The sequence below is a fragment of the Sarcophilus harrisii genome, chromosome 1 (genome assembly GCF_902635505.1).
Source record: "Sarcophilus harrisii chromosome 1, mSarHar1.11, whole genome shotgun sequence".
In the NCBI taxonomy this organism is placed as follows: Eukaryota; Metazoa; Chordata; class Mammalia; order Dasyuromorphia; family Dasyuridae; genus Sarcophilus; species Sarcophilus harrisii.
This window is the reverse complement of record NC_045426.1, coordinates 7,411,685-7,437,411: the sequence shown is the minus strand read 5'-3', so window position 1 is coordinate 7,437,411 and position 25,727 is coordinate 7,411,685. Positions and strand designations below refer to the sequence as shown.

The 25,727-nt window shown below is 38.6% G+C and overlaps 1 long non-coding RNA gene across 1 annotated transcript in view; it reads right to left on the bottom strand.

Moving 5' to 3' along the window:
* Positions 1–8,489: 8,489 nt before the first annotated feature.
* The window catches only part of LOC116421534, a 59,209-nt gene continuing 41,971 nt past the window's right edge, over positions 8,490–25,727 (bottom strand). The window contains exon 3 of the long non-coding RNA XR_004231933.1: positions 8,490–8,781. This is a non-coding gene — a long non-coding RNA (uncharacterized LOC116421534). The remainder of the gene's footprint in view (positions 8,782–25,727) is intronic.

Below are 25,727 nucleotides of genomic sequence, written 5' to 3'. Positions count from 1 at the left end.
GCAGAAAGAAGGGCCTTCCAGTCAAAGGGATTGGCTTGGGAAAAGGTCTAGCAGTGAAAGATAGAGAATCGAGTGTGGGGAATGGCTCCAAGGCCAGCTTGTTGAAATGTGGAGGAACTGAAGGGGAGTGTTAGTGAAATCAGACTAGATAAGTAGGTGAAAAGAAGATTGGGAAGGGCCTTCAATGCCATCATCCTTGTCATCATCATTATCATGCTAATTTTTATAGATTGCTCTCAGGTGTGCAAAACATTTTATATATCCAGCTCATTTGGTCTTCACACTATTAGAACATAGCTTCTGTTATTGGACACTTTTCGGTGGCTCTGAGGCAAAATTCAGGAGTCTTCCTGACTGCAGGGCCAGCGCTCTAGCCATTAATTATATCACCCAGGTTCAAGGATATTGAAGTTTTTCTTTTGTTCTCTAGGTAGAGGAGAAGGAGAGTAACTAAGTGGTACAGTGGAGAGAGCACCAGCCCCAGAGTCTGAATTTTGTTTTCTGCATTTAAAAGCATGATTCTGAGTTGAGGAGCCCAGGTGGCTGCCAAAGGAGTCTGCAACTCATATAAAAAGGTTCTGAGCCCTTGACTTGACAGAATTTGACAAAAACCTGCTAACGTATGGTTACATAGTGCACCGACATTTTCAAAGCACTTAACATGCATTGTCTCATTTGAGGTTCATGAGAATGTGAGAGGGAGATGCTCCACCTGCTATCAGCATCATCATGCCTATTTCATAAATGAGAAAACTGAGTCTCAGACAGGTTAACTGGCTTATCCACTGGCATACAACTAATAAGTGGCAAATACAGCCCAGGTCTTCCCACCCCCAGGTCCCACACCCTTTCCAAACTACCAGCTAACTCTCCAAAGGGTGTTCGAGCTCCTCCTCCAAGTCAAAAGATTCCTTGCATCTAAGTTTCTGCTTTTCCACTTCCCTGGAGAAGTATGGATCATCAGCAGTGTCTTTAACACCGGCCTTCAAAAATAGTGTCTTCTACATAAATCCTATGGTCACTTGCCCTTTTGAAAGCAAAATGTATTTCAAGATAAGCTTTGAAAATCCCATCCTTCATCTGTATGAGCTGCCTGCAGAGCTGACCTAGCAACTCCCCAAAAATGTCTCCATCAGACTTATAATTTTATCACAAATCCTTGAGCTCTAAAAGGACAATAGAAATCCTACTACAGCTAGCACCAACTTGACAGTGTTTGTCAAGTATATTTATATTGAATATACCTGTATGTCATATACACATATGAGGGAATTAGATTCCTTGTTGATCACCTCCAGTTGCCCTATTCCACCTCTCTTGAGGGCTAGCTCTGAAAGCTGTCTCCTAGGCTAGCATTCTTCAGCCTCTCTGTCGTAGTTGCTTTTGAATTTCCATCTTTTAAGTAGAGACAGAAAGTTGGGCAAGCAGTCTTGTGGTGCTCTCTACAGATGCCCTGGATGAGCTCAATGTCTTATTAGTAAGTCCCCAAGAGACATCTACTGAATTGAATTGAAGAAACCCATTCAGACTCATGGGCCGTTCCACAGATGAAGGGATGGTCAGTCCATCAACCAGACCATTTTATTTTCACCTTTCCCAATTTAGTAAAAAATAATAAATAAACATACTCCAAACACTTCATTGCCTTTTCCTGATATTTCCTTAGAAAAGGTGATCTAGCCTTTATGGACAAGAACTGGGTAGGAAAGGATTCCTTGAATGGAGGATAACTGGGGGTATTTTGATTTTATTTAGAGAGACTATGTGAAAACAAACTAAATTAAGTAAGATGAAATTTGCTAAGACATCCTACCTAGTTATCTGACCTATCTTTTCCTTAGCTTATCAACTTTCAGCTTATTTTGTGTTATTGTTGTTGTTTTTTCCTTAACTACCATGGATTCCTCATTTTTAAGTGAGATGTTTGGGATAAACACTATTAAAGACATCTTCTAAGACAGCTGGATGGCAAAGTGGATAGAGTGCTGAATCTGGAATCAAGAAGACCTGAGTTTAAATGCAGACTCAGACACTTAACTGGCTGTGTAACCGAAAAAGTCACTTAATCTCTGTTTAATTTAATTTCCTCATCTGTAAAATGGGGATAATAACAGTACTTTCCTCCCAGGGTTGTTGTGAGGATCAGATGAAATAATCATTGCAAAACAGCACAGTGCCTGGCACAAAGTAGGTGCTTAATAAATGCTTCTTTCTTTCTCTTTTCTATCATCTTAAGAATTTTAGTCTTAGGAAATTATCGTAAACACAGAATGTGATGTTTGCCCTTAGGCTCTGATTTTTTTTTTAATGTAACCACATGGGAAATGGGTTCATCAAGATCTGTTGCTGAAATAAAACTGAGTCTGAATCTAAGAAGAAAGTTGAAGAGATGGAGACTCAAAGCTGATGTGCAGGTATTGTGAGCTCCCCGCCTGCTGTTGATCAGTCTTGTCAGATGTTCTAATGAAAGGCTTCCCAAAAGTTAATTTTTCTCCTCATAATACAATAACCAAATTTGCTTTAACACTTGAAAAAGCCCATCCATACTAAAGAGAATCAGTTGCTTAATCCTAAAATTAAAGGTTATTGCATGCAAGAAAAAATAATTACATGCTCAAAGTATGGAAAGGAGGAAACTTTTTTAAAAAAAAAAAATGTAGGTATTTGTATAATTAAAGACTAATCAAGCATGAAGGGCTGCTGACTAAACCAGAAAATGAGATTGTTGGCAAGCAATATTGTAATGTAAATGCCATTTTTGTTTAACTACTAAAAAGCTGGAGGAATGATCTCTTGAACAGATTAAAAGCAAACAGCATTGACGATAAATATTTATCAGATTTCAAATGCAACACAGAGACTTTTATATTTTACATGCAAAATGTATTTGCATTGAAGTATTCAACCACTTCTCAAGGGGTGGGTGACATCCTTATTTAAAATTTCATTTTCAGATATCGTCTACTTAATGTTAAAATGCATGTGAATTATCAGGCAGGGAAAGGAGCCTCTTGGAGGGCATGGAGCTCTATCTTTTAATTGGGATTCAGTCACATTAAACAGTACTTATTAAATACTTCAAAGTTTGAAGAGGAAAAATCCTAATGCTCACATTTATAGGCCCATAATACTTTAGGGACTACAATTATAATATTAGTTGAATGGATGAATAGATGGATTCTTGTCATATATGGCTATATGTATACATAGAGAAGGAGCATAATATAGTGCTCTTAGAGTCAGGAAGTTCTTAACCTGCCTCTGTCTCATACGAGATATGTGGTTATAGGCAAGTGACAATTTCTCAGTGCTTTAGGAAACTCTCTTAGACTATAAGATGTAGGAAAAGTAGAAATTTCATCATGGGGAAGGCTTTATCTATACCTTTGAAATCAGAGATCCAGTCTAGAAATGTGTATCTTAAACCACATGTGAATTATCAACCAGAAAAGAGCCTCTGACATGAAGCCCTGATGAAATTGTGTTCTCATTGTAGTTCAGTCATATCAATAGGTCTCATCAAGTATTTCCAAGGTTAAAGTTTTCTACATGTTGCACTTAGCAGTTTTTATTGCCTCGCACATAGGAGTTGCCCACAATTCTATTTGGATGGATTTGAATGGATGAGTGAAAAGTATCATTGAGTCGTCACTTTAATTACTGCAAGAAACAAGTCATCATATAGACATGAAAAGTGGGATTTCTTAGAATTTTCCATCAAGTCAGATTTCTTCATTTTAGAAAAAGGGAGAACAAGATCCAGAAAAAAATAAATAAAAATGACTTGCCCAAGATTACATAGATAAGCAGTGGATTTGAACTCAGGACTTTGGGTTCTATCACCCTTTCCACTGGTGATTTTTGTGGCCTCATTTTGTGACTGTTCTATGTACATGAACAGCACTGTTCATTGTTGCATTGTTATGCTGGACTATATTGTTCATTGTTGCGTTGTTATAGATATAAAAAAAAAAACCTGTGTTGTCCATTGTTACAGCTACAATCTATATTAATCATTGTTATGCTATTATAGATTATGGATAGTATTGTTCATTATTACATAGTTTTCCAACTATAGGAATTGGGGAGGGGGAGTGGATTGTCTTACCCTGGGCAATTACCTCATCAGAGAAGTGAGATGAGACTCCTTTCTTCTCTTGATCTGTGGGAACTCAGAAATTCCCCTGGACAGGAAGGACTGGCTGGATTAGAGTAACTGAGATCAGCCTAACCGAGCCCTTTTGTGAAGCTCCCTTCTTTGTTTCTTCCTCTTTACTGGCATTCTGCTTCTGGGGATTCTTATTTAAGAAGAGCTCTGAAGTGCCCGGATCGCTGCTTCTATTTCCCCTGATAGTGAAACAGCAGGTTATAATGAAAAGAACATTAAATTTGGAGTGGTCCCAATCTAGTCTCCATATCTTACCCCTACACCCTCCTCATTCTTCTCCTTATCTCTTGCTAAGTCACCACCTCTCTGGGTCTCATTTTCCTGATCACTGAAATAAAGGAGTTGGATGAGATTATTTATGAGATTTCTCCTAGTTTCATAAATATGATCCTAAGAGTGTTTATAAATGTGGTTTGTGTTCCAATTATTTTCCCTGATTTTCCTATCAACATAACCATCTACATGATGTAGGGGAAAGCTTGATCCTTTGGCAGCCAAGACGATCTAAGTCTGGATGTTCAGGCAGTTGTTTTCTCCCTGGAAGGCCTTGAACAAGCCCCTTCCTTTTTTCTATGAAATGAGGGAGAGCTTAAGCCAGATTCATTCATTTGTCCATTCATGTACCTCCTGGTCGGTAGATCCTGTGCTACAGCCACTAGCCAAAAATAAAACAGTCCCTGCCCTCAAGGATATCACATTCTATTAAAGCCAAGGTCTCTCATAATTCTAAATCCTATATCAATTGGAGCCTTTTCTGTCTAAATACTGTTTTCTTTTTTAAAAATCCATCTCCTTGCAGTTTTCTCAAAATCAATTATTCAGTGAGATGAAAAGAACTCCATGTATTAGTTTCATTTCTGGCTTTCCCCCTCATTACTGGGAATACTTCTTCTGGGGCTCAGTTTCCCCCTCTGTAAAATGAGGTCATTAGCTTAGATCACTTCTGAAGTCCTTTCCAGCTAAAATCCAGGCTCCTATCATTATTTTAGGGTTTGACTCCCAGCAGAGAACTAACTTGTGCCCAAGGTAACCAAAAAAAGTTCTTTTTGGCTTTTTTTCTAAATCATAAATCAATCTCTTTGTTGTTTCCTATTTCTTTTGGTGATACTATTAATCTATGTTGTTCCACATCTCCCCGACCCCCAAAGCAGAGAGCCTGGAGCCCTGTTTAAAGGCACTTGGGGGTTCCAGAAGCAGATCATGGAATGACAACTTGTCAGCCTGAGCATCTTGATTTAATTCATTTCCCCTCTAATGTAATCATAGCATGCACTTATTTTCTGAAGATTACCAAGCATGTCAGCAACTGTCAGAAGAAGGTGGGGGGAAAACATTTTAAAGTTTATTTTTTTTCTTTGGGGTAACTTCCTGAGAATAACAACAAAAGACATGTTTTTCTCAGCATTTTCTCCACTTAGGAATGATCTGGAAATTCAGAAGTAGGGAGATTTTAAGTCCCTAATCTTAGAGAATAGATTTCCTGGAGGGTTTTAGCTCTGGCTTCTTCAAGAGTTATCAAGGCATGAGGGTTATTTTCGAGAGATGTGCTCAGGGCATGTGGTAGAGTGGAGTCAGTGGAAAGAGAGTGAGTTCAGAACCAGCCCATCATCCCAGGGGACACCTAGCCTTCCTTTGCAAATTAGTGGGACCAGCTTTGAAGGAGTCCCTGCCCCTCAGCCAACTGTTCCAGGGTAATCCAACACCCCCCCCCTTCATCCCATCATCCTGTATAGAAAACTGCTTTATCGGTGAATTTGTGCCAAATTATAATCGAGATTTGAATTGCTTGAAAAACACTTTCCAATCTAAATGGACCTTGGGTTTTCATTCATGACCAAATTTCAAGCATCATGCACTTAAGCAATGCTTTCTTATTTCCTATTTAAAGTGATCAATAATGGGTAAAAAGGAAATATGCAAATGGACCCGCCTGTGGGACATGAGGGATGAGGGAAATGAGACATGGCCCACTGGAATCTGCCTAGCAGCTACACGGCTCTCGTCTCCAGACCTATTACAGAGCTCTGGGGAAGGAAATCTACTCTTAGCCAGAATGGGTGACTACAGTAAAACCAGCCCAGATCTCATCACCCATCTCTCCCAGAATTTTGTAAAGTTTTACCATTCAATCGCTGGTGCAAGTTTTATCCTTTGATTAATTGTTTTGACCATATTACATCAATAACACATTTAAATCAAATTTAAGAGGCAGTTTTCAAAGTGTGGTTCAAAGTCCCTTCTGGCACCTCAGACACTTTGGGGGAGCGGTCCTGCAACCCTCTAAATTGTCTTTATAACAATATCAAGACATTTTAATTTCCAATACAGCAAATATCAATAGCTAACCCACATAATCTAAAGCTCTTAGGGGAGTCCTCAATCATTTTAAAGACAATAAAGGGGTCCTGAGACCAAAAAGTTTGAGGACTATTTGGTACAATGGACAGAAAGACAACTTTGGAACCAGAAAGAGATCAGTTCTCTGATCCAGATGTGTGACCATGGACAAGTCATCATTTCTCAATGCCCTAGGTGCCAACCTATCCCTATATAGGGAATTTCATCTGAGACTTTCCCCTGTATGAATGAAATTATAATCTAAAGGCTATCCCTATACAATAACATTAAAGAAAGAAATAAGTGGTTTTTTAATCTACCATAAAGTATTTTGTATTCTATTATCTCAATTGATCATTATGAGAATCCTGTGGGATCATACACATGAGTATCTCCCATTCTACATATTAAAAAACTGAGACTTGGAAAGACTGAGTGGCTTCCTCTGTGCTCCAAGTTCAAAGTCCTTTCCATTGTTTCACACTCCCAGGTCACTCCAAGGTTTCAAACTACAGAAGTAGCCATAGTTGGACATCCAGTTTTTTTTTTTTAACTTGGCATGAGAATGTTGGTGCATTTAACTTAATCTCAAAATATATTTGTCTCATAGCACCCCATCAATGAAGATAAATCTAGTTGGAAAGTCTGAGAATGTTATTGTGGGAAAAAATCAGTTAAAGAGAGCCTGGTAAAAACCAACCCAAGCTCAATTATGTGGAACCTCAGGGAATGGAGGGTGGTGGGAACAGCCATCATTTTTCAGGTACTTAGGCTAACCCTTTAAGTGCTGAGGTAGGATAGGGGTTAAATCGAAAGGGTTCTCAAATACCTATGTACTTTCCTGCCTTCTTAGCCATAGTATATTGGATACATCTTTGCCCTTTCTTGATCACAAGGGGTCATCATTATAAGCAGCAACTCTACTAATAAGTTGTAGAGAGATACAGTTGCTAATAGAAGAGCTATATACCCAGAATTCCTCCCTATATCTCCCTAGCTCAGTTTCTTGACAAAAATACTGCAGATTATATAGATCATAGGTTGATTCACATTGGGTCTCCTCTGTGTTTGGGGGGCATGAGGTTTATTGATACCAATGTCTGGGCTATTTCCACCTCCCCTTTGTCTTCCCTGTCTCCCACACACAAGGTAACTTGAGTTAACAAAAATTCTAAACAAAGGGATCTCTCCTCTCCAGATCTCAGTCCCATGGAGCAGAAAAAAAGGGATGAATAGGTGCCACACACTCCAGAAGGGATGAGGTATTTCCCAATCAGACCAGGATTCTGTGGACCCCTAAGCAAAGGTCATAATCTCTCAAAGCTGATTCTGGAAATAGCAACCATTGGCCCGATTTCCTTTCTCCTCATTACCCGGTATCTTCCACAATAACATGTAATTCATTAGCTACTATTTAACCTGGACTGATTGATTATTGGTTGAACTCAATCATAGAGTTCTCCCTAACAACACTCCTAGGTAATCAGAATAGCTGGGAGATGATCCAATCCAACTTGGAAAACAGTCATTTCACATGTGACATGCAAAAGAAGAGGCAATGAGCATGGATGACCAGTGGCCAGAGGGTCCATCTTTGGAGGCAGAAAGATTTAGGTTTAATATCTCCTCTGTCACAACTTGCATGACTATGGGCAAGTCACATGATCTCTGAGCTTCACTCCCTACATGTTTAAAAAAAATGAGAAGTTAGACAAGATGATCTACATCTATGACCATACTGTGACATGTTAGACCTAGAATCATGAGTCTCTTATTTAATTTCTGAACAGCCCCAGGCCACAATCTAAATTTATAAATTATAGCTGTATGTCCCTTATCCCCCACCCCTAGAAATGAGCTATCCCTCTCCTCCACCCACCAGACAGACCAACTTTTCCTGTAACCTGACTGAGTCATATTTTCAGCATCCTAAGATAAGCTTGTAATTAATTGCTGACCAACAATCTAGACCTAAGATGTTCTTTATTTTGGTCTGGGTGGCAGAGGCAAATCCCAAGTGTGCAAAGAAGTGGGAGGGGGCAGGAAGTGCGGAATTTTTGTACTTGCTGTCAAGGAGGAAATTGAATGCGGCAGTCACCAAAGATGTCCTGAGTCCAGCCAGGAGAGCTGGATGGAGAAGTCATGATTTTTCTAAGAGGTTAAGAATTGATGTGTTTAGCAAATGAAAGCTCAGCTCTCCGATTCGCATTGATGAAATTTTCCACCCATAATGCCTGTCTAACATGCACACTGTGCTGAATTTCTTCTTCGCATTTCTGAAAAGAAAAAAATGGAGAAATATGTTTATACTTCTGCCCTCCTGTAAAGGTGCCCATATCCACTGGACCACTGCCCAGTGCTGGGATAGATCTTGCCCCTTAAATCTACCCATTTCAAATAGAACGTGAGAGAGTAATTATGGATTCCCCAAATAAAAAGATTTTGCCTTATTGCTTTGATAAAGATTTGCCACCCGTGACCCTTTAAATATTGACCCAAGGCTATAAAAATATCACTCCTTATTGATCACATGGTTATTAAAGTCAGTCAAATGCTGGATTTATATGTCAAACACTTGTAATATTTCCTGTAAATATTAGGGCAAAGGAAGGGGATGATAATGCCACTGTGGGCTGTCACATTCGATTCATACAGCTTTTTATCACTGAACAATAATAAAATTGTCATCAAGAATTTCATTATTGATGCCAAGCATTGGTCCCCAAACTTCCCATTTCTACAAGGATGTGTGAGTCGGAATATGGCAGAGCCATAATTAGGAATTATTGTGCCTGTGAAAAGTAGGACAAGCAGAACCTGGGGTAAACAGCCTAAAGTGTGTACAACACTGCCATGGCCTCTTTAAGAGGTGCAAAGGAACCCAAATAGCCTGGGTTTGGGAGGAACTCCCCCAGCCAATTTTCTGGGAGTTTCCCATTTCAGCTCATCATTCCTGTTGATTAGGTGCTAATCTCTGCTCAAGGATTTCAAGTCACTATCATTTAGCACCCTGGACAGAGCTCCAGTTGCCCCTCTTTATTTTTTTAATATTCTCAAATTTATTTGATTTAAAGAAACAGAAGAAGAAGAAGAAAGAAAAAACAGAAAAGAATACAAAACAAGATGAAATAAAAGAGAACATTGTCATGTGCCCAAGAACATCAGGGAGGATTCAAAGTATATAACAATAAATACCAGTTTAAGAAAGTGTGTATATTAGTAGAAGAAATTATATTCATGAATGTCCATCTTTACTTCCTGGTACATTGTTCTTTTTTTTGTCTGCCACACATCTTTTTTACTTTATTCTTTTTTCCCATTTTCATTCCCTTTCCCCACCATCCCCAAGCAGGCTATAATTAAGAAAGGATATATTTATATATACTTATGTGGATATATACATACACAGACATATATCTTTCCTATTCCTGCTGATCCTTTGCTTTAATTCTGCTCCTAACTTGCCTTGCTATTACTTATTCTCCTTCCACCCATGGATCCTTTTCTTGTTTTCTCCCTGCATTCTTTGTTTCCCTATCTACCTATCTCTTCTCCCCCTTATTTCTTTATAGCTTTTGGAGGGTGCTATACTTTTCGTGGTATATATGTAGTATCGCCTATTTAACGCGTTCCAATGTGAGTAGGTTTTCAGAACTACAAGCCCTCCTCCCTCCTCCAATGCCTCTGTGTCTATTCTTCTGTTCCACTTTATTTGTATGACATAGTTACTATTTTTACCTTAACTCTGCTCCAGTCTTTCCTTTGAGCTGCCCTTTTGTCGATGTTAATCTTAAACATATGCTATACATTTCCCAACTAAAAAAAAACATAAACAATCTGTCCATATTGAGTTCCTTGAAATTAATCTTTGATATTGGCTCTTATATGTTAAATTTTCTATTAAGTAAAGGTTTGGTTGATAAAAAGTCTAAAGAAATCCGCAAGCTCATTGAATGGGCATTTTTTTCTCATTCAATATTATAGATAATTTTGTTGGATATGGTATTTTTGGCCTCAGGCCTAGTTCTTTTGATTGTTGGTAGATATGATTCCAGGATCCATAGTCTTTTATTGTAACTGCTGATAAATCCTGTACAATTTTAATTGTATATATTTTAACTGTTTTTTTCTTTTTTCTTGAAAAATTTTCTTTTTGATCTGGGACTTTTGAAATTTAACAATAATGTTCCTATGTGTTTTCCATATAAGATCTTGTTGAGGTGATAATTGAGGGGATAAATTTTTCTATTTCTACTCATGTTCTGTCACTCCAGGACAATTTCTTTGATTATTTCTTGCATTATTGTGTCATCAGCCTTTTCTCTCTGTGTCTCTGTCTCTCTCTCTGTCTCTGTCTCTGTCTCTCTGTCTCTCTGTCTCTCTCTCTCATTGAGGCAATTGGGGTTAAGTGACTTGTCCAGGGTCACACAGGTAGGAAGTATTAAGTGTCTGAGATCAAATTTGAACTCAGGTTCTCCTGACTTCAGGGATGACGCTCTATTCACTGCACCACCTAGCTACCCCATCAAGGGTGTTTTTTGGTCATAACTTTCAGGCAGTCCAGTTATTCTTAAATTCTCCCTTCTTGATCTGTTCTCCAGATCTGTTGTTTTTCTTATAAGATGCTTCACATTGTATTTTATTTCTTCATTCTTTATAATCTGTTTTGTTGTTTCTTGGTCTCTCATAGCTTCACTGGTTTTCTCTTGCCCAATTCTAATTAAAGAATTATTTTCATCTTTGAGACTATATCTCCTTTTCTACTTGGTTACTTTTTTTCATCATCTTGTTTTTCTTAAATGGTTTTTAATTATTACTTTTTAGTTTTTCCTCAATGTCTCTCATTTGGTTTTTAAATTATTTTTTGAGTTCTTCTATAAATTCTCTTTGGGCAGGGAGCCATTTTACATTACCCTTTAGGGTAGGAGCCTTTTTTACTTCAATGTCTTCCGCTAAAGATGAACCCCGGGTTTCCCTGTTCCCATAGTCTGTTTCTATGGTGGGTTCTTTCTTCCTAGCCAGTCCTTTTTTTTTTAATAAGAGGTATTAATGTAAGCACCTCTAATGGGAAGGGGGGAGATGGTGCTTTATTCAGCTGTCTCCTCTGACCTGGAACCCCAGACCAAAAACCACCTCCTCAGTGAGAACCCACAACCAGTAACATTCTTGCCCTGCTGCCTCTGCACTCCCAGGGTGCTGGTTCCTTTTCACGCAGGGCCACATTTCTGCAGAACATACTGGCGTTCCCAGTAAACCGAGATTTCCTCAATCTTCTGGGACTAGGACTGATCCCACAAACAATCTGGGAGGTGAAAGTTTCTGTGGTTCTTGTGAGACTCCAGCTCCACCCAGCTTGCCCCAGGGGTCCCCACTTGGCATTTCTCTGGAGCTAGCCCAGAGGTGTTTGCACTTCAAAGGGGTTAATGCTAGCTATGGGTCTTTCTTCATAGCTTTTTGATTTGAACAGAGAGGACCCCTGTTCTGCTCCAAATTTTCATTTTTTTTTTTACCAGACCATGTTCACCCGGAGGTCCAGATTTGTTTTAGTAGTGGGGGAATTCGAGAGAGCTTAAATTTACCAATCTACTTCGCCATTTTCCCAGAATCCTCCCAGCTGCCCCTCTTTATTTAGGATTCTAGCACATGGATACCAATCAGTCAATTCACAAACATCTATTAAGCACTTGCTGTATGCTAGGCTTTGTGTTTTGTATTGGGAATACAAAGAGACAAATTAAATATTTGAATATACATTCTATCAGGGAGATCATATATATGTGGGACTATACATGTACATACATATGTATACATTTCTATAGACACATACTATATAAATCCATGTCTATAACAAGTATAATATCTACATGTGTGCATCCTATTGTGCATCTGTCTATATAGTCTATACAACACAAACATATATTTATTTGTTTTATTTTATTTTGACGAGACCTGGGACTTCAATTGGAGAAGGGAATTCCTCACTCCAATGACTAATGCAGATTCTGCAATTTACAATCTCAGAGAGTTCCCTGGGGCGCTGAAAGGTTAAGTGATTTGCCCAGCATCATACAGCGTACCAAATATGTCCAGACTCGTTCCATGATAATGGGAAGGGAAGGGGCAGGTCACTAGCAGCTGGAAGACCAAGAAAGGCTTCATGGGGTGGGCTAGGATGGGGGATTGAGCTGAACTCTGAAGAAAGCTAGGAGTAATAAGATAAGGAAGAGGAGTATTCTAGGCAGAATCCTAGAGAAACACACCTAGGATGAACTATCTATCTCTAAAACAATCTTAATCTTATGAAAACCGACACATGAGCCTATGTAAGTGTGAGTGTGTGGATACACAACCCGTGACTCTTTGTGCCCATAGTAAAACAAGCAAGAAGTGTCACACACCTCCCTGCATGGGTACACACTGCTTTATGTGTCTCCCTCTGCTTTATGTGTCTCTACCAAAGTAAAATCTGCCTGGGCAGGTGCTAACCTATTAGCTGGGTCTGAGGGGGGAAAAGCCAAGAACCCAATAAGTCAACAGATATTAATTAAATGTTAAAGGCAGCTCCTGAACGCTCCGGCGGTAACTATCCCCCCTAATAGCACTCAGGCCTCCTTGCGGGAGAGAGACATCCCGAGACCCCCGGCTTCTCCCCAGACATCTGGCCATAACCAAATGCTTTCAAATGAGTAATCGAAAGCAACCTTTTGTCAATCGCCAGGGAGTCTTTCCGGCCGGCCTTCGATTGGAGCCTAAGTGCAGGCCCGCCAGCCTCGGGGAGGTATTTGGAAGCATTTCTAATGGCATTTTGATGTACATGCCCAAAATTGATGTCGGAAGGATCATTGTAAAGTCCCAAACAGTGGAATATTGAGGACATTTTCAGGTGGCAGTCAGATTCTGGCTGGGTGAGCCCAGTATATTTTCTCATGTCACACTTGATTAGGTTCACAGGGAAGTGGAGAGAGTAAAAAATTCTCTTATTACCACGGCCCTGCCGTCTCAGCCTCTTTTCCCTGTGAATGCAACATTAGTTTTTGTCCAGAAGTCTAACTGCTTTCTACAGTTTGGGGAATTGTAAAGCAGAAACAATTTCCCCAGCTAGGCTGACCTTCACAGTAATGAGAAATGACTGGAATTTCTCTACCGTTTGGGGAGGGTTGGGAAGGGGGGCTGGCCAGAGAAGGAATATGCTTGTTTTACCTGGTATTCTATTGTGGGCATCTATTTGGCACTCGGGGCCTAATTTTTTTCCATTCAGGAGATTACATGGACTGTTGCGCCATCTGACCCAGCCGTCAGCCCGCGAGTGGGTAGAGAAATGACAGTAATGCACTCGAAACCTTTGGTTATCACAACAGAGATGGCATTTTGTTTCAGCCATTAAATGAATAAATATTTCTTCTCCTGGGGAATGGCTATCTTCATTTACTCTCCGGCCCTTACCCGGGTGATGAACAAAGGTGTCAGGAAATTTAAAATTCATTACGAGGCTAAGCATGTCCTGGCCCCCTCTCTGGTGCCCTTGGAGGATATGACGGACACGCGTTTTCCCAGCATGCCTAGGACTTCCAATGCCGAGCTGCCATCTTCCCAGCCAACAGCCCTTCCTTCTCAGATATTTCTTCCTGTCCTCCTGGTCATTTAGCCCAAGAAGGAGGCTAATGTTTTGGTTCATTTCCTGGCTACTACTTTTGTCTAGATTTTTTCAAATTTTACAGTGTTTTTATGGGTGACTGTAGAGGATCATCTTTATTCCATTTTCCTTCTCCAAGGAAAGTTATTCTTTAATTGGATCACAGAAAGGAAAAAATAACTGGTTCTCTATATTCAATCTGTAAACCTAAGTGCGGAGAAGAACCTGAAAGGGGCATTTAAAAAATAAAAGAATTATTTTTTTTCCTGTCCTCTTTTGTCTAGATTTTTTCAAATTTTACAGTGTTTTTATGGGTACCTGTAAAGGATCATATTTATTTCATTTTCCTTCTCCAAGGAAAGTTGTTCTTTAATTAGTAACAGAAAGGAAAAAATAATTGATCATATTCAATCTGTATACCTAAGTGAGGAGAAGAGCCTAAAAGGGACATTTAAAAAATAAAAGAATTATTTTTTCCTGTATTCCTGGTCATTTGCCCTGAGAATGAGGCTACTGTTTTTGGTTAATTTCCTGGCTACTACTTTTGTTAGATTTTTCCAAATTTTATAGAGCTTTTATGGGTACCTGCAAAGGATCATATTTATTCCATTTTCCTTCTCCAGGGAAAGTTATTCTTTCATTAAATAACAGAAAGGGAAAATAACTGATTCTCTATATTCAGTCAGTGAACCTAAATGAGAAGAGCCTGAAAGAGATATTTAAAACAAAAAGGACATTTAAAAAATAAAAAAAAATTTTTTTCCTGGTCATTTAGCCTGAGAATGAGGCTAATGCTTTTGGTTAATTTCCTGGCTACTACTTTTGTCTAGATTTTTCCAGATTTTATAGTGTTTTTATGGGTACCTCTAAAAGATCGTCTTTATTCCATTTTCCTTCTCCAAGGAAAGTTATTCTTTAATTAGGTAAGAGAAAGGGAAAATAACTGATGCTCTATATTCAACCTGTAAACCTAAATGAGGAGAAGAGCCTGAAAGGGACATTTAAAATAAAAGTCCATGTGATGGGAAGTCTTAGAAATGACTCTAGGAATGTGTGGGGCATGAGTCATATGTTCCTTGGGGTCAGGCCACGGACTTCTTAGCATATTCCCATGCTCATTTTGAAGCACACCGAACTAGGATTTATTCTCCACATTTGACTATTGTTATATGACTGAGCAAATCATTTAGCTTTTCTCAAGCTCCATTTCCTTATCAGGAAAATGAAGTAATGATACTTTTGGCATTTAACCTCCACGGGGTTGTTGTTAGAATCAAATAAGGTGATATATGTAAAACTATTTGCAATTGTTAAAAACCTATAGAAATTTCCATTATTATTATGATAGTCTACTGAGGTGAGAGAAGCTGGCCCTCTTAGTGGAGAGAGTCTTGGCCCAGGAGCCAGGAAGAGCTGGACTTTTGTTTTATCTGACATATTCTGGCCAAGTGACCTGAGACAAGTTATTGCAACTGCTGGCGTTAAACTCAGATAGAATCAAGGGCATAACTAAGCATCCCCGTTGCTGTATATTGACTTAGAAAACCACATATTGTGATTATTTAGTGCTATTGTATTTTCATTTATTTTGTCACACTGGCCCAGAAATGACGGGGCCCTACTGGTAGACACCTCTCTCTAGGCAACTCTAAGGCTTGAAGTTACTGAGAAGGAGGCTGATTTGCATTCATAGAAGGAGAATCTCTCTGGGTTCTCACTGTGTCAAATAATTCACAGGGTCAGTCCAAAGTCTGCTCCAGTGGGGGAATCCAACGAGGCTTCATTTGGAGTATGGCCTATTGTCTACAGTCGTTCTAAAGAAGTTTCTCTCCTGTCACAGAAGGCACATTCAGATATCTGAGAAGATTCTTTTCATGCCTTTTATGCCACTTATTCCACCACCCAAGCTCATCAGGAGAGAGTCCACAGTTTTATGCCTTTTTGCTCATGAATTTTCAAAGTGCAGAGGTGTTGATGGGACAAGCAGTACTAAAGATTCTGTCTTTTAAAAAAAAATGTTAAAACTCTGAGAAATGCTAGCAAGTAAGAACAATATTGGGGTGTCCCAAAAGTCTTAGTGCAGTTTCAAAGTTTTAATAGCTTAAAACTGTACTGAGACTTTGGGGATATCCCCTATTTATAATTCATTTATTTATTTCAAAAGCATTTGCTAAGAATCTACTGTATATGAAACAACATTATTGGGCTTCTTGGATTGGTATAACCCAAAAATTACCACCTGATGGCCAACATCTAGAGGATAGGCCTTTCCATACCAAACTAGGATAAGCCTTGGTGGGCTAGTCACCAGGACCTCACTCAGTACCTTTTTAGCTCAGGACTGATCAGAGTTTCTTAAGAATTAGCAAGGGGCTTGGTCTCTGTTTTTGGTGAAAGAAATAAGGCAGAGTACAGGATCTGGAGTAGGTAAACATAGGTTTGAATATTGCTAACCTATGTGGCATTGGGTAAATCCCATCACTTCTCTGGATGCAATTCTTCCTCTATAAAATGAAATGAACAAGATGACTTTTAAGGCCCCTCCCAGCACTGTATCTAGGCCTTGTGTGAGATTGTGAAGTTTCTTGGATCAATACCCTCTTCAAATGGAACACAGAGTATAACTGGACAGGTAGAAAATTGAGCCCAGTCATCCCCCTTGCTTCATCTGAAATGCAGCAATCTGGGATTATTCCAGCCATCCTGGATTATTCCCATGGTTTTAGAAAAACTACTACTGAAATACACAAATTAAAGCACAAAGTTTGTGTTTATAGGAAGAGAGAATTACAGTCCATCTGCTTTCACCAAAACCTTTGTAATTGAATACAAGATGTGGGCCTCAAATGAAATAATAAGACTATTTAAATGTATCTTAAATAGCAGCAAAACATGGAAACAATAGAGTCTTTCATCCCAAGGCTGGTTCAATAATCCATGGCACTGTCTGGTGAGAGGTCAGAAAGAAGTAGAATAAACCCAGAGTATCCCCAATGGTCCTCATTTAGACTAGAAGCATTGGAAGAAAACATTTTATTAGTTGTGACACATAAAACAATAGATGTTTCATCTCTAGGAATACCTATAATCAGTTCAGATCCAATGCTTCAGGGCTTGGCTCTCATAATCTGGCTGGGTTGTTCTCTCTTTATGATAACAGTGACAAATCACTCTGCTAGAGATATTATTAAGTTAAAAATACACACACAAAACACTTTTACAACGTATTTTGTGATTCTCCTACTTTCCAAGTTGGTTACAAGTGTCTGTAGCCCATGTGTGCATAACGCAGAGTTAGATCTGCACAGAAATCAAAGAAATTAGTTAATCTCCAAAAGCTCTTTTGCAATTTTCCCACAAAGTTCCTGAATCCACCTTAATCAAGCTGCTCCTTAGACAACTCACAAATGTCTTGACAAGAAGCCATAGTTTAGTGTGACAAGAGGCAACATAGTAGAGTGATGAAAATGATGTCTGAAGTAGAGACTGAAATGACTGCAAGTCCCAAGACCTCAGTTTCTGCATCTATAAGGTGATATAAAACCAAAAGGTATAATTTTTTAAAAGGGAGGTGCTTTGTAAGAGTATATATGGTATAAATGTTAAATCATCTATTTCTAGAAACTACAGTCTCATCTCATAGTAGGAAGGATTTCAGGGACTAATAATGTAGTCAAACCCACATGTAATTTAGAATCTCTCCACAATTTAACCCACAAATGACTATTCAGCCATGACATGAAGACCTCTAAAGCCAACTGTTGAAGATACCAAAAGGAGAAGGAATGATGGCGGTAGCAGTTAGAAACTCATATTATTTATTTGGGGTAATGCTATATCAGGGGCTCCAATTATTAGCAGGACTAGTCAGTTACGGAAGCCCCCAATCATAATAGGTATCACTATAAAGAAAATTATTACGAAGGCATGGGCTGTGATGACAACGTTGTAGATTAATCAACTGGATGAACTTTGAAATAGCCAACTATTGGAATATTTCCAAAAATTCTGTTTCTTGGGGTTGAGCAAACAACCAATGTGGGTATTCTTTCCACCCTTTTCTCTGAGTTTTTCTCCTCTTTACTCAATATCTCTGTTTCTCTATATTGGGTACAGTATCCAGATGAAAGTCCCTTACTAAGCTGAATGAGTCACTCTTTTCTCATCTTTTAACACTTCCCTAATAGAAGGAGGAAGGGGGAGAAAGAGTATGAGGAAGGGGGAAAGGGAGAGGGGGGTTATATGTAAAATGACAGAATAACTTATATATGCTTAAAATTATTTTTTAAAGTGCAGAGTTCAATTCTAGATAAGTATCAGTACATGAAAGCCCCATTAGAACCAAGCAGAAATTGAGCAGAAGCTACCAATACCAAAAGAAAGTGTTTTCATTTTATCCTTTATCAACTCAGAAAAACTATTGTCCATACTTAGCCTAAGAGCGAAAATCTATATTATATGGGTAGTACTGTTGTAAAGTCTTCTGGGATGACTCATTGAGACATGAAGGTGTCCTTGGATTCATGAAAGCCAGGGGGAGAACATAGTTTCTAGGAAATCTAAAATTAAAAAGTTAAACACCTTAAAGTTCAGCACCAAGGATAGAAGAATGGATGATCTACCTTCTCAAAATCAGCCAGGACAAGTCAGAGACATTCATCTCAGAGAGTTGGCTACCAAGTAACAGATTCTGAGGAACATTTCAATTCATAAAACTTGTCTACTAAGGCATGGAAGGATAAAAATCTGTATCAGTGGCGACAGATAGAGATAAAATCAATTGGAAGGCCACGCTCAAATCTGTTGACATATTGACTAAATGAAGTTTAAGAAGGCATTCATTAACAACTGAAATTTACTCTTACAAAGCACCTCCCTTTTAAAAATTATTAATACCTTTTGGTTTTATATCATCTCCATTCCACAAAAAGAAAATCTTTTCCTTCTCTCTTTCCCAGTGATCTTTTGTGATGAAGAATTAAAGAGAATGAGAAACAATTTAATAAAGCTAATCAATTAATCCCCTAAATCCAGCATTATAAATGGTCTTTCAAACCCATAGTCATCCCCAAACACACATCTTAACAAAGAAAGGACAGATGAAGTCTTTCCATCTCTTCTTTGAAGTCAAACTCAATCATTACAATTTTCACAGCATTCCATTTTGATTGTTTTGTTCTTTCCATTTACATTTTTGTAGCCATGGTGTCTATTGTTTTCCTGGTTCTGGTTACTTTGATTTGCATCTGTTGGCGCAACTCTTCCATACTTTTCTATATTACTCATATACTTTTTTTTCTTAGAACAGAGTTATATAACATCACATTCATGCACTTACTTAGTCATTCCCCAACTGATAGGCATCTTTGTTTCCAGTTCTTTGATATCAGAAAAAAACGGTTGTGATATATATGAGATGAATCTTTTTCATACACATTATTTCATCTGATTTTCACACTAACTTTACAACTTAAATAGTTCTTTTATTATTGTCTCCATTCTACATATAAAGAAATAAAATTTCATCAAAATTATGCTCAATATCATGCAGCCAATAAGTGACAGAGTTGTAATTCTTTCCCAAGATCTGAAAGCAGGCAGAGAAGTAAATGCAAAGAGGAAAGAGATAAATTAATTTCTGTCCTTAATAAATGAAGCATTTGGTACTTCTTGCCCCCTCCCCTCAGCCCTCCAATCAGTGAGGAGAGGAGACAGAAGGACTGGGTATCAATCAAAGTTTGAGTTCAAAGTATGATAATGGTGTGATAAGCTTGATGGGGGGAGCAGGGCATCTAAGAAAGGGACACAACCAAAAAGCTCCTAGAGCCTGCCTGTAGAATTAATTGAGTTTCCAGGCCGTTCTCTTCCAGGAAGAGTCTTTTCTTGCTTACTTGGCCTCTACGATTAATAACAGTGGTAAGTGCATGAGTCCCATTTTAGCTTTGGAGCCATCTCTTTTTAAGATAACCTATTTTCTAATGTTCAGCACTATTACTGTTTGAATACTAGTTTACAAAGTTCTTCAAAGAGAATTGCATTAAAAAATGTGTCCAGAAGATTACAGGATTGCCTCAAGAATTTCTGAAATGGAATGCAATTTTCTCTGCATCTCTTGGGATTATTTCCCATAATTTTATTGTTTTATATTGAGCATTTTATAAAGTTTCATACAGCAGACAGATTATTGACCCCCTTCTTGAAGAGAAGTTGGTTGTAAAGAAATCCATCCTGAGTAATTGTATTTTTAGTGATGATGACTATAATAGGGACCAAAGAACCAAAGTGCAAAGTTCCTTCTTTTGTTTACTATTACAAATACATGCAGTGAGAAAGCTTACAGGGAAAGAAAGGGTACACAATTGCTTTGTATTTGATCTGAATTTCTTTTCAAAAAGAATAATGCCACGTGGGGGGGGGGGGGTTCATGCAATTTTCTTCAGCACAGTCACCTCCCTGACAGAGTAAAATGTATCATAGTTCCTTTTTAAGAGACAGGTTTTTAATTGTAGAATTTAATTGAAAGCTAGAGAGGCAGTGTGCCTAATGGATAAGGCACCAAACCTGTAGTCAGTAACCCCTGGATTCAAACTCTGATCCAGAAACTTAATAGCCATGTAACTCTGAAGTCTTCCTCATTAAGTCTTTATTAAGTCATTAAATCTTCCTTAGCTGTATCTGTAAAGGGAGAATACTGAACTCGGTGATCTCCAAATCAAGAAGCCCGTAGTTCACAGCAAAGTGGTTTACAGGACCTTGGACAGAACCCAAATGGAAAGTGTGGATACTCAGTAAATATTGTAATAATAACTTACAAAGAATGGATACCTAGACACAAATAGGGTTCATCTTTAGTATTTTCAGGATAATATTACTTTTTAATACTGTGATCATCTAATTCATTGTCTTATCAAAATCAGGGTAATAAAAAAAACCTGCACCTATGTAATCTTTGACAATGCACTTAATCTCCTTTCCCCTGGGGAGGCTAAATTAGATGGCCTTTATGTCACCATCCAGTTCTCAACTCCTACAGTCATATATGTTCACTTCTGTAGGATCCCCAATGTATTTGCTTGTTATCTTTAATATATATGCTTCTGCTAGAAGTGTGGGAGTGGGAAGATGGAGGGGGGAAATGCTATAAATATATTAAAATGTATTTCCTGATTCTATGAACCAGTACAACTAAGGTTTTGAAAGAAGATTTAAAATATGTTCTGATATACTTCCATCTCCACTGAAGAAAACCCCAGTCTTAATGGACATTTTTTTCTTTTTGCCATGCTCAGCACTTCACCACCAACAGGCCAAGTGCTGAATCCATGCTGAATAATGACAAGTACAGGACAATAAAGAGGCAGGAGGGCAGGGCTAGGCTTTTGCCACTGATATATTCCCCTGCATTAGATCCTGGGACATTATGCCAGAGATTCTCCTTCCCCTTTTTTCATTCATTTTTCTTTGGTTCAGTTCCTCTTGCTCTGCAAAGATAAATCTTTCCTTTTTCTAAAAAGTATCTTGGAATTATAGAAAAAGATGTCTAAATAGATATGGATATAATAATGACAATGAAAGGGTATCTTCATGATCTTTTTTTTATTTGTGGAATAAAATAAACATTTCCATCCCATAGTAAAATAAAATATTATTACACATATGCACATACAAAATAATCCTTATTTACTGATTATTTCAAAGTAATACTGAACACAACTCAAGGTCTGCTTGTCTTAGATACCTCTTCCTGGGATCTTTTGAGGGAGAGTTCCAGTTTCAATAAAATTTTATCTCAAATCAAAGATCCCTTTGAGTAACCAACCCCTTGTAGTATCATTTCTCCCTCCCTTTCTTCACCATTCTCCTGAAATGTCTCATGTCACCAACAAGCTCCTCCACACCAATGCAGTGGTTTCTGCATAGACCTTGCACTTTTCAATGAATGAATGAATAAGTGAAGCATCCCTGGCCCTCAAAGGTCCCTAACAGAGGGAGATAACGCATATAGGAAAGGCTGGCCAGGAAGAAAGTCTTTGTCTAGGGAGTCAGAAGGGTGGTAAGTAGATCCAAAGAGCAGCTGATTGACATGGCCTTTCTGGTAGCGATTGTACTATTGATTTGATTACTATCCTAAAGCAAGAAGGGGAGATGAGAAGTGGGGAAGATATGTGCTAGGAAGAGCAGACAAATGGCAAGATGTCCAGGGTAGATGGGTGTGAAATGGGAAGCTCTGGGGCCTGATCCCATTGACTGAACTTCATACTGTCTGGCTCTCTCTTCCTTCTCTCCTTCTGCCTTTCTTTTCCCTCTCTTTTCTCTGTCTTTCTGAGTCACCCCCTTCAGACATTCCAGCTTCCCCGGTATTCTTCCTGCATTTCCTTGTTTAGCTTCTCCTTTTCCCAAATACTTAATATGAGAATTAATGTGGGGACTCTTCACTTTCTTTTCCTTTGAGATCTTTGTTACTCATAGAATGACAAGATCTGAGAGTAGTAAAGAGTCTCACTTCCCTTTAGTCCAACTCCCAGACAAAAAGAACTTCCATTATAATCTAATGAAAAGGCTAAAGATGCAAATTAAATGGGTGCCCCTCCAAAACTCTGAGGACCAAGGAGAAGAAGCGGCAACAACTTGGACAAGCCCTAAGGGTTAAATGCAGGCTGTAGAACCCATGTCACCTCAGGGAAAACAAGTAAGCCCCATCGGGTTGGCCACTGACATATTGGAAGGATTTGAAATGAGTTAAAAACTCTATGGTGGTTGCTCTGTTTTTTTATTATGGTTTTAAATTTTGATTGTGGGTTTAAAGGCCATGCCCTTGAGTTTAAGGTGAATCAATAAAGCCCATGGTTGGCGATTTAAGGAAGGGAGGAGTTTTTCCTAGTAATATGGGGGCTGAGCCATGATTTAATTCATATGTTTAAAAAACTCTAGAGCAATTCACAAATGAGTAGATATTAGAGAAGAGAGACAACCAGTTCTCTGAGAGCTCAAGAGAGCTAAATGTTAATTGCTAGAACTCCCTTTCTGGTTACTGATCCTATATACTGGTGTAGATGGGAATGAATCCTTAATAGGTTATCCTTACAAATAACATTGAAAGCTCCTTTAGGTTTAGGCCATGATCTGTCTTATTTCATCTTTATAGTCTTAGCTACATTTGCTACATTGCTACATTACATGTAGCCCTAGCCACATTGCAGATGGTATGCAGGAGACACTTAATAAATGCTTGCCAAACCCATTCATCCCATAGTTGTTCACACTTTTAAAGAACTTGAATGTTCATAAAATACTTTTCTCCTGCTGAACTCCTAAGCCAATGAAATAGAAAAGGTTAGCATCTAAGTTGCCTGAGGAGGGGGGATAAGATGGCATCAAGAATTAATATCTCCATTTTCTTAAACTGGACCAATCATCAATGTAGGGAGCTTTCAAAGTCCCTCCATTTGCACAAATAACTGCCTCCTTTAAAACTCCAACCCTTGCTCTTTAACCTCCCATATCATGCTGCCTCTTGGCTCCTAATGCCCTAATCTTCAATTCATGGATCAGCTAAGACTCAGAATGTAATTTTCCCAGAACCATGCAGTTGACAGATGTCACCTGGCTCCACAAAACACAATGTGACACAGGAGAACCGTCTCTTATTGATATCTAGTTTAGGATCTTTACTAGATCAAACTGTTTTTTTTTCCTTGCTTTTTGTTAAGTGAAAGAGAGCATAAGTATTCCTCAGATCCATTTTATATGCATGGTACAACTAGAGGGTTTTTAGAGCATTACTCATAAATTTTGAGCTTCATAATGTCCCTTCATAAAATTTGTTAACTCTTCCATACATAAAGAATCGGGTCCTTTGCTAAGATCCAGCAAAGTACATAAACAATCATGTACTTAATGGGCACAAGCCTGTCTCATTTAGAAGTAAATGAAATTTTCTAGACATAAATCCTTTTCATCGCCAAATGTTTTGATTACCTTTGTCCCACTTTAGTACCTTCAATGATAGGATAATGAGAGCCACCATTTTAGGTAGCTCCTATCTAAATCATGGGATTCTTCTAATAAGATTTGATCCTAAAGATTTCCCAACAAAGTCCTTGATCAGATAAAGCAGGATTGCAGAAATTCTTGCTAATAATTGTATTTAAGGAGGTTCATCAGAGAGTGACAAAGCTTTATCTTTATCTTGCAGTTATATTTAGCCATTTTTCAATTATACAATGTCAACACTCAAAGAGAGCTTAGAGATTGCCCAGTTTTTCCCCTTCATTTAAAAGAGGAAGAACCTAAAGCCAAGAGAAGGGAAGTAATTACTCCCAAAATAACCTGGACAATAGTAAGTGAGAGTAGACCAGAGTCCAAATCACCTCAGCAGAAGTATAACTGGGATTCACTGGCTGGAGCTTTGACCTAGGGTGCCAGAATTTTCAAACTTGGGTCCTCCAATAACATAGACAAAGCCAAAATTAGCTTAATGGATTTAGCACCAATGCTCACTTAAATAAGAAGCAATCAGCTGGTGACCTTTTCTTCTACCATCCAGCAGTGTCCCAACATGGCTAATTACAGCTTTGGGCCAAAGCACCCCATGCTGCTGCCCTCACTGTTCTGAACTTCCTGCCTAGACATGAACTGTACATAGTGAAATTCATTCCAATCATTATAAATACGGGCAGAACTTACTTTCAGCCACTTCTGTCTTTGCTGATGGGTTATTTACTCATATTTGTATTGAGTCCTTGGTGCTGGCTCCTTTCTCTCTGAGTGAGGATAATTCAGATGCAGTCATTCTCTTTGCTCCCGGTGAGATTAAGCGTTATGTTTTTTAACCTGTGTTCTGTTTTATTAATGGGAACTTTCCCAGCAATCTATATGACAACTTTTTCTATTTCCTTGGCTTAGGACTCTAGCAGGTAGTGGCTCTAACTGTTTACTTAATGTTTTCAGTGCAACCTATAAGCAATACATTTTGTGAGTGAGAAGGATTATATTTACTTCTGTGCATTCCGGTCATGTTTGGGGTTTTCTCGATCATGTACTTAGTCTGACTCCTTTATAGAGTTTAGATTTTCTCTTGTAATTTGGGTTGTTTGTTTTTCATGATGGAATCATTTTTTCCATTTACTTTTATTTCAGAAAGTTTGATGAAGATGATAAGATGGTGTTGCTTCTAACATTTGCACTAAAGTCCAAAAGTTAAGCTTCAAAAGTACAACATAGGGAAAGTGTCTAAATGCTAGTTCCTCTCAAAAAGATCTGGGGGCACAAGTCTTGAGCTGCAGGCTCAATCTGAGTCAATAGTGTGATACAGTGGCCATACCACTGAATACCTTGGGCTTCCCGAAGGCTGAGATCACGCGCCAGGTGGTGAGGGAGCTGTCATTCTTACTGTCCATAGCCCTACTCAGACCACATCTGGAATAGCCGGGTCAGTACTGAATGTTGTATTTTAGGAATAAGAGGGATAAGGCAGAGAGAATGCAGAAGAGGACAAGCAGCATGATGAAAGACTTGAAGTCATGATCTATATGGCTGACTCCCATCCACCCTTCTCAATTTATTTCCCATTACTTGCCTTCCCACACT